Raw genomic sequence first — 15,411 nt, forward strand, 5'->3', positions numbered from 1 at the left:
GGCGGCGGCGGCGGCTGCCTTATTCTTGCTGTGCGCGCGATGCAGCACACACGGGAGTCGGGTTCACGTCCGGCGCACAAACACTTGAGCTGGCGCCGGACGGCTGGGAACAAGGCGTTTCTGTCTACGTGGCGGCTCGAGGTACTCCCCACAAGAGCGTCCGAGCGGCAGCGGCTCCTCAGCGCTCCCTAGCGCAACACTCGTGTTCCACATAAGCAAACATTGGCGACAAGCCGCGGCGCAGACAAGTGGCGAGGTGCTGCCTTCCCAACGACGCGTTCAAGTCTCCTACTCGTAACAGTACCGTCACCTTCAGGAGGCAAAGCAAAGCTAACTGTACGCCAGTTCAGTGAGACAGTCGAACGTGCAGCGCGGAGAGTCTGGATTCGTAATGCCTCGCAAGGAGGCGAACATTTGGAGGAGCACCTCAAAATCATTTTTTTTAGTCTAAACTGAAAGCAGTCTTGATCGCATGACTTTTTTGATGTTGTGACCGGTTTCGATCTTTTTATAAGATCATCTTCAGACCTTCAGTAAACAGGAATTGATATAAACATACCGGGTGATAAAAAAGTAAGTATAAATTCGAAAACTGAATAAATCACGGAATAATGTAGATAGAGAGGTACAAATTGACACACATGCTTCGAATGACATCGGGTTTTATTAAAACCAAAAAAATGCAAAAGTTCAAAAAATGTCCGACAGATGGCGCTTCATCTGATCAGAATAGCAATAATTAGCATATCAAAGTAAGACAAAGCGAAGATGATGTTCTTTACAGGAAATGCTCAATATGTCCACCATAATTCCTCAACAATAGCTGTAGTCGACGAATAATGTTGTGAACAGCACTGTAAAGCTGTCCAGAGTTACGATGAGGCATTGGCGTCGGATGTTGTCTGTCAATATCCCTAGAGATATCGGTCGATCACGATACACTTGCGACTTCAGGCAACCCCAAAGCCAATAATCGCACGGACTGAGGTCTGGAGACCCGGGAGGCCAAGCATGACGATTGTTATGCGCGATCACTGACGTTTTGTTGTCCAGCGCCATCTGTCGAACATTTTATGAACTTTCTTTTGTTCTAATAAAACCCCATGTCATTCCAAGCATGTGCGTCAATTTTTACCTCTCTATCTACGTTACTCCGTGATTTATTCAGTTTTCAAATTTATACTGACTTTTTGATCACCTGGTATAAAGGACGAAATCATATATTCATAAAACAGTAAATAACGCTGATGTACTATGAATGTCTACCGAAGGCGGTGGCGCATGGCTGCTTGTGGCTGGTGGTGTACTGTAGCGTGGAGAACACCAGCCGCTAATTAAATACATGAAGCCCCGCCCACCGTCTTCGGCATAACGTCATGGATAGCCAATCATGTAAGTTGCATTTCTGCCGCTTAAGAAAGTAGCGTGGTAGTTACTGTAAGTCATTATTACCATCTATAGGACTTATAGAACACGTTAAAATCTTATAGCTTATATAGTGCAGAAAGGTAATTACTGCGCCCTAACAGAGTGGCCCTCTATCATGTACTGTTATCGACCAAAGCAAAGATGATGGCAAGGACGCCACTGTAGTAACTACTCGTCTTACTAGGGCGAAAGATGATAGCAAGCACGCCACTCTAGTAACAATGGCTACCTACTCGTCTAAATAGGTCAAAGAAGTCACCTGTGAGGAAAGTGTCCCGGTCGCTCTAAGGTTGTCAGGGAGACCCAACGAAGGTCTATCAGTACATGATATGAGTAAGTGATATGCACATGAGTTCCTGTTTCCATTAAAATTTTAATTAAAAGACATCTCGTCAAAATAACTTCAAAAATGTTACGTCTAATATGCGATATCAGTAGTGGAATGTTACAGAAATTTTAAAAAGTCGGAGTTATATTACCGTTACGGTCGTTGGTCTGCATAAAAGGCAACGTGCTGGCTGTAATGAGCGTAAAATTAATGGCATTGTGCCAATAAAGAACAGACAAAACCACTGTCTGGACAATCAAGTCATGGGCGGACGAAATAATGTCTACGATAACAATAATGTTATATTGCAATATAGGGTTAATAAATATACCAATAACTACCGGCATAGCAGCGTAGGGTGAAAATCATCCTTTGTCCAACAGTAAAATACATAAAAGTGACATATAGCGAATACATAGGGCATCCCTTGTCAAATAGTAAAACACAGATAAGTGACATAACACAAGCACTTAATCCAACGTAGTATGTTGTAAATCAACGATCACATAACGTCATGGCTATGCATGACGTTATGCCGGAGACGGTGGGCGGGGCTTCGTGTATTTAATTAGCGGCTGATGTTCTTCATGTTGGAGTACACCAACAGCCACAAGCAAGAGGGTTTCCATGCGCTACCGCCTCCGGCATAATTTCATGGTATATCAGTGATATTTACTGTTTTGTGAATATGATTTCGTCCTTTATATGTTTATATCAATTCCTGTTTATTGTAGGTCTGAAGATGATCTTATAAAAAGATCGAAACCGGTCACTACATTAAAAAAGTTATACGATCAAGACTGCTTCCAGTTTATTTATAGTAATTAAAGATCGCTGTTTTCCTATATGAGAACTTCGTTCCTTAAATTTTTTAGTCTGTCGAAAAACAGCAGCCATCGTTCATCGGTTGACACATGTTTGGCGCTGTTGAAGTGACACCTATTACTGTTGTTACCAACCATTTGAAGCCTGACACTTTCAGCTGTTACGCTGTGAAAAACTTAACTAACATTGACTGTCTCATTCGCACTGGGCGTTTGGTTTACTACGAAGTATAGATGCTTAAATCGTTCATGTTTTGGCACTAGTTCACTGGTGACTTATCCTTTCTGGGGCCTGTCAGTTTTGTTCATTCGCTGTCCCTTTTTCTATCATATTGGACAAAGCGCAATGCGCGTCTGATATGGACCCTATGAACAAAGGCATGTGGTGTGATTTTTTGTTTTCCGACCATCTGCATCTACTCGTACATCCACCAACTACGATTAAGGAACCTGTGGTCTGCATAGCATGCTTGGTTTTGCCTAAGGTGGACGCCTACCGTGTCCGTTGAAGTTGTGTCATGTTATACAATGGTCAGACTGTAAGGACCGTGGATGTCTGGTGTGTTTAGTATAAGCATCACACACACTTACAACAATAGAGGAAATCTTCTATTGTAAAAAATTGCCTTATCGCCACTCATTGTGCGGAATATAGTTTGCAGTTCCATTTATTGGAATAATGTTAGTAAGGAAGCAGTTGGGATTAAATTAGTCGGTGAACTTATAAACAGAAATGGAGGTTTGTGCTTAAAATTTTGCTTGGAATCAAATCCCCCCCTCGTGAAAGAGCAACAGGGGGAGCTAATACTGCTTACTCATCCATTCGTAATTAATACTATCAGTACATCTACATCAACATCATACTCCGCAAGCCACCTAATGGTGTGTGACGGAAGATACTTTCGGTACCACTATCTGATCTCTCCAACCTTGTTCCAATTGCGAATAGTGCGTGGGATGAATGATTGTCGCGGAAGATACTTTCGGTACCACTATCTGATCTCTCCAACCCTGTTCCAATTGCGAATAATGCGTGGGATGAATGATTTCTAGAATTTTCTCCTCGTGGTCAATACGCGAGATATATGTGGGAAGAAGTAATATCTTGTCCGACTGTTCCTGAAAAGTGCTGTCTGAAATATAAACAGAAAATCTCTCGTTGAAGCTCAATGCCTCTCTTGTAACTTCTGCCAGTGGAGTTTGTTTAGCATATCCGTAACGCTCTCTCACCAGCTAAACGATGCCGTCACGAAACGCACCGCTCTTTGTTGGAAGTTTTCGATCTCTTCTACCTGATAGGGATCCCAGATAGGTGAACGATATTGAAGAATCGGGAAAACAAGCGCCTTATAAGCCACTTCTTTCGTGGATGAATTACATTTTATTAAGACTATTCCAATGAAGCTGAGTCTGGTGTCTGCTAGGATCTCTGTTTGCGGATCGATGTTGATTTTGATATATTCATTTTCCAAAAACGTCATAATTCTTGATCATAAAACATGTTCCATAATTCTACAGCTTCTGAGGTTGCTCATCTTTGGTTGTGTGGTGGCGCCAGTTGCTCGCTGTGCGTGCATGTTGTTTTCTACACAATGGCGTCCGACCTGGTAGCTGAGTGGTCAGCGTGACAGACTGTCAATCCTAATGGCCCGGGTTGGATTCCCGGCTGGGTCGGAGATTTTCTCCGCTCAGGGACTGGGTGTTGTGTTGTCCTAATCATCATCATTTCATCCGCATCGACGCGCAGGTCGCCGAAGTGGCGTCAAATTGAAAGACCTGCACCAGGCGAACGGTCTACCCGACGGGAGGCCCTAGCCACACGACATTTCCATTTCCATTACACAATGGCTCTGGAAAGGATAACTAATTCTCATTTGAACCTGTGTTTGCCAGAGGAGGATGCAAGACAAGCGATTGTGGTTTTGAATGCACTCTATGCAGCGATCTTCCGTCAACAGCGTATTTTGATCTCATTCTTTGTCGTAGTTATTTGTTGTTGTTGTTGTTGTTGTTGTGGTCTTCAGTCCTGAAACTGGTTTGATGCAGCTCTCCATGCTACTCTATCCTGTGCATGCTTCTTCATCTCCCAGTACCTACTGCAGCCTACATCCTTCTGAATCTGCTTAGTGTATTCATCTCTTGGTCTCCCTCTACGATTTTTACCCTCCACGCTGCCCTCCAATACTAAATTGGTGATCCCTCGATGTCTCAGAACATGTCCTACCGACCGTTCCCTTCTTCTAGTCACGTTGTGCCACAAGCTCCTCTTCTCCCCAGTTCTATTCAATACCTCCTCATTAGTTATGTGATCTACCCATCTAACCTTCAGCATTCTTCTGTAGCACCACATTTCGAAAGCTTCTATTCCCTTCTTGTCTAAACTATTTATCGTCCACGTTTCACTTCCATACATGGCTACACTCCATACAAATACTTTCAGAAACGACTTCCTGATATTTAAATCTTTACTCGATGTTAACAAATTTTTCTTCTTCAGAAACGCTTTCCTTACCATTGCCAGTCTACATTTTATATCCTCTCTGCTTCGACCATCATCAGTTATTTTGCTCCCCAAATAGCAAAACTCCTTTACTACTTTAAGTGCCTCATTTCCTAATCTAATTCCCTCAGCATCACCCGACTTAATTCGACTACATTCCATTATCCTCGTTTTGCTTTTGTTGATGTTCATCTCATAAGCTCCTTTCAAGACACTGTCCATTCCGTTCAACTGCTCTTCCAAGTCCTTTGCTGTCTGTGACAGAATTACAATGTCATCGGTGGACCTCAAAGATTTTATTTCTTCTCCATGGATTTTAATACGTACTCTGAACTTTTCTTTTGTTTCCTTTACAGCTTGCTCAATATACAGATTGAATAACATCGGGGACAGGCTACAACCCTGTCTCACTCCCTTCCCAACCACTGCTTCCCTTCCATACCCCTCGACTTTTATAACTGCCATCTGTTTTCTGTACAAACTGTAAATAGCCCTTCGCTCCCTGTATTTTACCCCTACCACCTTCAGAATTTGAAAGAGAGTTTCCAGCCAACATTGTCAAAAGCTTTCTTTAAGTTTACAAATGCTAGAAACGTAGGTTTGAGTTTCCTTAATTTTTCTTCTAAGATAAGTCGTCGGGTCAGTATTGCCTCACGTGTGCCAACATTTCTATGGAATCCAAACTGATCTTTCCCGCGATCCGCTTCTTTCAGTTTTTCCATTCGTCTGTAAGGAATTCGCGTTAGCATTTTGCAGCTGTGACTTATTAAACTGATAGTTCTGTAATTTTCAGATCTGTCAGCACCTGCTTTCTTAGGGACCGGAATTATTACATTTTTCTTGAAGTCTGAGGGTATTTCGCCTGTCTCATACATCTTGCTCACCAGATGGTAGAGTTTTGTCAGGACTGGCTCTCCCAAGGCTGTCAATCCTTCTAATGGAATGTTTACTCCGGGGGCCTTGTTTCGACTCAGGTCTTTCAGTGCTCTGTCAAATTCTTCACACAGTATCATATCTCCCATTTTATCTTCATCTACATCCTCTTCCATTTTCATAATATTGTCTTCAAGTACATCGCCCTTGTATAGACCCTCTATATACTCCTTCCACCTTTCTGCTTACCCTTCTTTGCTTAGAACTGGGTTTCCATCAAAGCTCTTGATATTCATGCAAGTGGTTCTCCTTTCTCCAAACGCGTCTTTAATTTTCCTGTAGGGAGTATCTATCTTACCCCTAGCGAGATAAGCCTCTATATCCTTACATTTGTCCTGTAGCCATTCCTGCTCAGCCATTTTGCACTTCCTGTAGAACTTATTTTTGAGTTATTTAGGTAGACCTAATCTAAGCCTTACGTAGTCTGCAGTTAGTCGCGTGGTTCGAGTTTTGTTGTACTGCAGTTTTAATGTTGTTAGAGTATGTTATTATGCCATTTATCATCCTCAACACTCAGAATGTATTGTAGTGTTTTGTCTTACCTTACTTACACAAATGACTTCACTTTTCCATTTCCGGTTAACGTGCTGCTTGTACGTAGTAATAATGTACAGTAGAACCCCTCTAATCCGTCACCTTCGGGGCCGGGACAATGATCGAAACGAAAAAAGGGTCGGATTATCCGAAAAGTCTAATATTTGTTGCAAAAAATATGTTGTTGTTGTGGTCTTCAGTCCACAGACTGGTTTAATGCAGCTCTCCATACTACTCTATCCTGTATAAGCTTCTTCATCTCCCAATACCTATTGCAATCTACAAAAATATAAAAAGACATTTAGTACAAAAAATTAAACGATTTAAGAACTAAAAGACGTCTACAGTAATATAAAAAGATGTTTTTTACACAATGTTAAACAATATATTAACTAAAAAACGTCAACATACACTATAATATTTATTGGTTTTAAAAGAAAAAACGAACGACAAACAAATTACAGTACTGTACTGTACTGAATAACGTATAAAAAATATATACTGTAAACTAAAAAATGTTTATAGCACTGTATATAAAAAAGAATTTTTTTACAAAGAAATAAACCACTGTGTGTATAAACTAAGAAATGATTACAGTGTATGCGTTGTTTTTACAGTAAAAACGAAAACATATTACATGGAAAAAAAGTCAGTGATACATTTTTGTTTAGCAGATGTTATTCTACATTTAGCTGCAGTGTCCCATCTTTTTATCCACAAAACGTCCATTGGATTCTGCTCGATGTACTGAAGGGCGCTGTCAAAAGCGTTTTTTGTATCGTTGTGTGAAATCCGGCTGGGGGTTTCATCTTCGCTGTCCGAGTCCTCATTCACAGTTAGCTAGCTAACGGCGGCAACAATCTGTTCGTCATTGAGCTCTTCAAAATGGTTCAAATGGCTCTGAGCACTATGGGACTCAACTGCTGAGGTCATTAGTCCCCTAGAACTTAGAACTACTTAAACCTAACTAACCTAAGCACATCACAAACATCCATGCCCGAGGCAGGATTCGAACCTGCGACCGTAGCGGTCTTGCGGTTCCAGACTGCAGCGCCTTTAGCCGCACGGCCACTTCGGCCGGCAGCTCTTCAAAAGTGTCAGTCTTTGTCACATTCGTTGATTCACTCTTCAACTTCATTGGCAGGGACGTTCGGCTCCAGAGTTTGTAGATCTTTAACGATTTCCAGTGCGTCGTTGGTTTGCTCATCTTCGGAATGCTCATTTTCAGTCACAACTTGTGGCCAAAGCTTACGCCACGATTTCCGCAGTGTGTCAGTTTTCAGTTCATCCCATGCTGCAGCGATTGTGTAGATAGCATCTTTGATGTTAAGGGATTTTATTGCCTCAAATAAGTTATGACCTCCTTGAGATTTTTCCAAGATTGAGCTGATATACTTTCTGCGAAATCGCCTTTTTAATCATTCGATAACGCCCTGATCCATTGGTTGGATGAGTGGGGTCACATTAGGAGGCAGAAAGAGAGCTTTTATGTCCCCTTTCACCAAATCTTCCTCAGATGGATGTGATGGTGCGTTATCCAACAGCAGTAGAGCACGAACAGGTAGATTTTTTTGCTTCAAGTCTTTTTCGACCGATGGCACAAACTCGTCGAAAAACCAAGATTTAAAAAGGTTGGAGTCCGTCCAAGTAGATTTTTCATTGCGGTAATAAACCGGAAAGGAAGATAAATGTTCAATGTTCAAATGTGTGTGAAATCTTATGGGACTTAACTGCTAAGGTCATCAGTCCCTAGGTTTACACACTACTTAACCTAAATTATCCTAAGAACAAACACACACACCCACGACCAAGGGAGGACTCGAACCTCCGCCGGGACCAGCTGAAAGGTGATAAGTTTACATTTTTGAAAGCCCTTGGCTTCTTAGATTTTCCAATGACGAACAAGGGGAGCTTGTTGCTACAAGGAATGACTGTTATTCTATCTTTTATAAGTTTAGTTCCTACCACGGATTCATTTGAAGCTGCGAGCGGTTTTGTTGGCAACATCTTAAAGTTCAGCCCTCTCTCGTCGATGTTATACATTTGGCAGGGTAATAGTTCATTTTGTTCTACAATTTCTTGAAACTTAACAGAAAACTCCTTAGCAGCTGCGGCATCGGCAGATAGTTTTTCACCGGAAATAGAAACAAATCGGACACCATGACAAGTTTTCCAACTATCAATCCAGCCTTCACTGGCAGCAAATTTACTTTCGGCTTCCAGTTTTTTGTGCTAAACTATCGCCTTTTCTTCGAGAATTGGCTCGGATATTGGAGTTCCTTTCCTTCTTTCTTCACAAAACCACATCCAAAATGCGTTATCAAGCAGTTCAAGTTTAGGCATTTTTAATGTTTTCACCGTCAATCGTAGCTGTATAGGATTCAATGTCTTTCCGTTTCTTCCTAAAATCCTTAACTGTCGTAACACCTACATTCAGTTCCTTCGCAATTTTTGGAGCCATTCTCCTTCTCCAGTCTTTGTGGTACTGCTAATTTTTCATTTAGTGGAAGAGTTACGTGTTTATGTTTAAATCCAGACATGTTGAAAAACGGACAATAATAATACAGTAATAAGTACTGTAGAGAACACGGAATATAAGAAATAACGACGTTTTTTAAATCCCAACAAAGGATATAACTGCACAATAACGTACAGTATAACAATATGCACAGCGATAGACACCGCAACAATGGCTCTACAGGCGTCCAGTCAGTGACAAGTCGGCATAGGCTCGCTAGCCTGAGCATGGTCGGACTAACCGGAGTGACAGACCATCCAAAGACGGATTAGAGGGGTTCTGCTGTAATACATTTTCTTTTCTCTTTTCCACCATTTGTTAACAATGAAAGCCTACTGCAACGCAAGTGATGATGAAAAATATTCAGGTAGCAGACTATCACCTAAAAGCTGTTCGGTCAAATTTTCCAGCTCTTGGGAACACAGTTTCTCTAGCACCCTAAAAATCAGACAGTGGAGGGCCTCGCTTAGTCTCCAAAAATTAGATAGAGGAGCATGTTCTACATTCAGTGGACGAAAATCCTGGAACTATGTGCGAAAATTAGTCACAATAGTCCCATTGTTTTGGCGGCTACCTCATCAAAAACTGCTATATCCAGACGATCTTTAGCGACGCCAGACCCCCATAGCAGATTGGAGTTTTAGCAGTGGCTCTTGCAAACGTGTGATGAAGACCACTGTGCACAGCTAAGACATTGTTTACTGATAAGCCATGGTCTACGTTTTTATAATCATAATTTCTGAGTCGACGAAAATCCTCATGCAATTTCAGAAACAAGATATGAGCACCATTTCTCATTCAGCTAGTAACTGCTCGATAGGACCATACTTGCTACCTCATTATTAGATTTTTTTCCTGACGGTCTACCGTAACGGATGATATGTGATGTCAACGAAGACTACAAATGTGATACATGTATGAGGGCGCCGTAGAATTTTTTTCACAGTAACAGGCCTGAGCACTCTCCTCGTTCCACTGACCTTAGCCCCTTAGAAATTTTGGTTTTGGAAACACTGAAGGAACTGGATTACACCACACGTGTGAACCATGAGCAGAGACTACAGGATACCGCCTTCAGTGCATGCCATCAGCCAGCACTGACGACAGTAACCAGGTCAACGTCAAAGAGTACATATTTCTTCACGTCGAAGAGCGGAAGGATATTTAGCTGTGCATGGACATCACACTGATAACCTTCTACCAAAAAATGTTCAGATATCAGAAAGGAGCCGATTCTAAACCTCTGTATATAGATATGCCTTTCTTGTTACCTCCCAAAATATTCGACCTTTCTTTTTACACCCTGGATAGAAGAATCGGCCACAGTACTATCTGTGGTGAGTACTTATGACTTATTTCTCCCAGTACTACAGAATTACTCCCATAACCAATACATGCAGAAATTATTTCCTAAAATTAATTAACGTTACTCACCTATAGTAGATACATACAACGACGTACGATAGTATTTAGGTTTCCAATTGTTAGGGTGATAACTACATCTTTCCCATGTTTAAGTTAATTAGCCTCATATTACGACGTTCTTGAGTTATTTTTTCCATGAAACTGTTATGACACCACCCAAAACATTATTTACCACACAAAAATTTTGACTCACAAAAGTTGTATATTGTTACATCTGCAAATAACATGAACTTACGCTTGGTGTCCTGCGTTGAACGTTTGCTACAGAATTGCTGAAAAGATTAGATGGCTTGATAGTGTAACTAAGAAAGAGGCACTGAATCGAACTGACCGAGCACAGCTTCACCAAAGGAGGGGATCCACTGGATGGATACGTAACGAGGCATCAAAGAATAGTCAGTTTGGTAATGGAGGGTAGTGTGTGTGTGTGTGTGTGTGTGTGTGTGTGTATTGTGGAGGAGGGAGAGGAATAGGGGTATGAACTGGAGAGGGAGATAAAGGCTTAAGCAGATATAAATCGGGGTAAATTGCTGTAAGTATGCACAGATCAAAGGCTTGCACACGGGCTTGATCAGAACAGGGGAAAGGAAACTATTTTTAATTCCTTTCTGGAAGAGTACATTCCACACACAGAATAAACAAATTGTACTGTAAGTGAGAGTGTATTGGCATATGTGTACACAGAGTAAAATTAATGACTTGTTCGGCAAGTGCACTGTGTGCATAGAGATAAATCTGATAAGTTTCTATAACGATGGACAACTGTGTAACATTCGATTAATTATTTTTCACATTTGCCGCGGATAAAAGATATATTGATAGTCATCACACAGCGGAGATGCAGAGAGGCACACAGGCACTACAAAAGGATTACGAAACACGTAAGCCTTCGGCTAGAAGGGCTTCTTCGGAAATGGACAACACACACACACACACACACACACACGTGATCTCACGCGCGCACACAGCTCACCCGCACTTGACCACTTTCCGTGTATACAACCCAGTTAACGGAATAAAAAAAAAGAAGAATTCAAGAAGAAACAAATAGAACAAAAACCAAGTGTGTTTCTGGGAGAGCATGGGCTCTTCTTAGCCATAGTTTTGCTTGTTACGTTTCGGCATCATTTCTTTGTTGGTTGGAGAGAGGGAGCTATTGTGTTTCCTTCTTTCATATTCTTTTCAGTTCTGTTTTATTTCTTTCATTTTCTGATTGGTTTTTGTTCTGTTTGCTTCTTCTCCATTTCTTTTTATTTCTTCCATTATCAGGTTTCTCTATGACCACTAGCCTCCGAAGCCAGAGACAGTGGTTGTATATATATAATGTCGCATTTATCTTGCTCACCAGAAATAACTTGCTTCTGATACGTTAAATGAAAAATTGTTTTAACCACTGTTTTATAACATCATTGGCTACTTCTTCCTGGACTAGGTATGTGAAGAACCTTAACTGCCATTGCCCTCAGGAGACTCCTCGAAGCAGAGAAATGACTGAAGGAACCCTTTAAAGAGGCAAGAATCAGAAGAAATCTGCAAAAGAAAACGAAGGGAGAACAATACCAGAAACAAGATCAATATGGACATTCAAGGCAGGTGGAGCAATAATCTTTATCTTTAACTTGAATTTTCCAAACAGTTCACTTTTTGATTTTCTGGTAGGCATTGGCTAAAAATATTAGAGATGTCAGGCTGAAATTTTTCATACTGCTTTAAATAATACGTGACTAATAAGAGATTAATCTTGTGACTAAAATTTGAAAATTAAAGAACTTTTTAAAGATAAACTGTGGGGTAAACACTGAAATTTTTGATAATCATTACTAAATACATTTTTGAATCGTACTTTATGACAACATCTTCTCAAAACTTTGCTTTAAACAAAGTAGTGTGAAGAGTTTACAGAAAAAAATCAAGCTTCCACTTAGTTTCTATTTCAAAATAGCTGTACCTGTGCTGTACATAAATAATTGACATGCTTTATTTCAATTTCAACACAATGTACAATTCAGAAAAAAGCTGTTGTTCATATATCAAACTCTACCCAAAAGATGTGTTAAAAGAGGGTAAGTATTACATTGTCTTTGAGCAGCACTACTTAGAATCCGACGATGTTTTCAAGCTTTGCCCTTGTATTCACGAAGCAATCACCTTAAAACTTGACAGTGTGTCTGCTGGGCCCCCGTTACCGCGGGGTCCTGTACAGTGTTCTACAAGGGTAAAACACCTCTGAAATGCCAACATTGTTTCTGCAACTTCTCAGTACATTTATGATTACCTCTATGAATGCCTCCCCGGTTTTTTTTTTCTTTCAAACTGGTCCTGTGAATACCAATTTGTAAAGCGTGATGTAATGAACACTTACTGGAAATGTTCGTTTCTAATGAAATCTCCATCGGTGTGGATATTTCACTCGTATCATGTAACGACGTGACCTTACCAGTTAAAATGATAAACTTTCCTTTAGTTGCAGCAGAGCGATCGTACGGCTTCGCTTCTGAAATCGCAGCAACAGGAGACCCGTCGCACATCGCATGTGCGTACACACGCAGACATGTTTACGACAGATTTTCATGTAGCCTAAGCGTTTCCATGCTTCTGTTGGTTTTGGGATTGTTCCTGCTACTGAAAACCGTGTTATTCATGCAGTACGCACGCATCATTTTACATAAATGTTTTTGTTATTAATCTGTGATACAGCATCACTCCTTTAACTCGAAATATTCCTTTTTGTCGGTACAGTATTTCTTCCAATCAAAACTGAGTTATTTAAGCTTCAAAATATGGTTTATGCTATGTCGCTATAATGACCATGTTCCTTTCAGAACATCTGACGCATGTTCAATACGTCACTGGTCGAGGTTCACGTCTAGTATCGCAGTTTCCTCTTCATCATCCTTTTTGTATGAAGACAATAGTTTCCATTTATCGTATTCAATAAAAATTGGATTTAGCTCCGGAAACATTGGCAATGAAGGCAGCTGAACAATGGATGGATCATCGAATCACATATCTTTGGAGCAGAAGACGACAAACTAGGACACATTTGTGTATGGCAAAAATTGGTAATCTCTACTGTCGTGGACCAAAATAGAATCAGTCAGTAAAAATAAACTGCCGTAACAAAGATTAAACTTAATTTACGAAATGAGTATGGCAAATGGATGATTCTCGCAGTTGCTTACAGCTATTCAAATTTAATATTTTGAAGTCAGCGTCAACATCATTCTGTAATGTTGATGAATATGTCATGCGTTGTTGATAGGCGTGTTGTAAGCTCTATTATAAAATTCACCATCGTGAGCAATGAGTTAGAGGGAATTCCATACGCTGAGGCAACTACTGGGGCTCAAATTCACTGTCTATGATAAGACAAATTGTTGAAGATAATCAAACCAGGCAATGGAAAAGATAAAAAGAAATCAAGAAGAAAAAAGACAACCAGATAACGAAAGAATTGAAATAGAATTGGAAATAAAAAACAACCGGATAACGAGAGAAAACATAATTGGAAAAATACGAAAGAAGCAAACATAATACCTCCCTCTCTACAACCGACAAAGAAATGGCGACAGAAGCAAACCTTTGACTGAAATGAGCCCATACTCTCCCACCAATACACTCTCTGTCCTCTGGTGTGAATGTACAGAGTTTCCCATTTATCTTGCTCTCCCAGAATAACGTTTTTCTGATGCGTTAAATGAAAAACTGTTTCAACCTATTTTTTAACATAACTGACTAATTCTTAGTGAGGATATACGTTTTATGTAATACGACAGATGTAGGAAGACGGGGTGGAGGCTAAATTTTCTCCAAGAATACACTTAACCTCTCCAAGAGCTATTCAAAAATGTACAACACTACAATTTTTGTCAGTAAAACGTAGACGTGCAAATGATAATAGTACACAGGTTGTGAAGAAACCGTGCTGTTTACTGCCTTGATTGTACACTTTACGTGCCCATTGTTCTACTGTAGTACATTTGTGGGTTTTGTTTATGATTTTCAGCTCATGTTAACACGTGTTCTACCCTCCCGCCTCAGCGCTCACAGCGTTTGTTGTTGCTTTAGCTTCGAGTAGACTGCGTATCAGTGTAATCGTGCATCATAGTAACTTAGTAAATGCATGGCGGTAGTACACGTTGTGAATGCAGGTTTTGTTGTGTAAAGGTGTGTGATGCATACGCATGACGATAAGGCAGAAATGCTGTTGATCTACGCAGAAAGTTAAGTTGACACGAGATAATTTAGTAACTTGCATTTTTATTTTCGGCACTATTAGAGAACATTAATATGTTATTATGTGTGTACTGTGCTCTACTCCACATACCGGTACTGTAATTTGCTGCAGGCGGGCGAAATTCTGCTCAGGCACAACTAATGGACAACAGACGATTCCCTGACGAGCCGTCGCCTTTTCGTTGGATATCTGATCGTCTCATTTCTCGTCTGTGTGAAACGGTAAGCTTAAATGCAAGACCTCGCAACTGCCGAAAAGGCAAACAGACGAAGCTGCTGAGGTCGCATTGCTCGTTGCCGTAGCCGTGAATCCTCAGGTCAGCACACGACGGACTCAGCGTGAAGTTGTTGTCTCGAAAACAAGTGCACTCACATACTGTGATGTCATAAATTCCATCCTTACCGTATTCATTCACACCAAGTACTGCATGGACATGACTTCAACAACAGGGTACAATTTTGTCAGTGGGCGCAGCAACAACTTCTTACTAACCCTGATTTCTTCTCAGATGTTCTTTTTAGTGACGAGGTGTCATACTCCAACAGAGGAATTGTGATTATGGGATATACAGGGTATAAATTTTAAGTTTACAAACCAAAATAACTCGAAAAATAAGCTTCACACGAAAAAATTTGTAGAATCCGACGTTGATTATTTTCGAGGGGGACATCTGCTGGTGCTAAA

Source organism: Schistocerca nitens, chromosome 8 (genome assembly GCF_023898315.1).
Source record: "Schistocerca nitens isolate TAMUIC-IGC-003100 chromosome 8, iqSchNite1.1, whole genome shotgun sequence".
In the NCBI taxonomy this organism is placed as follows: Eukaryota; Metazoa; Arthropoda; class Insecta; order Orthoptera; family Acrididae; genus Schistocerca; species Schistocerca nitens.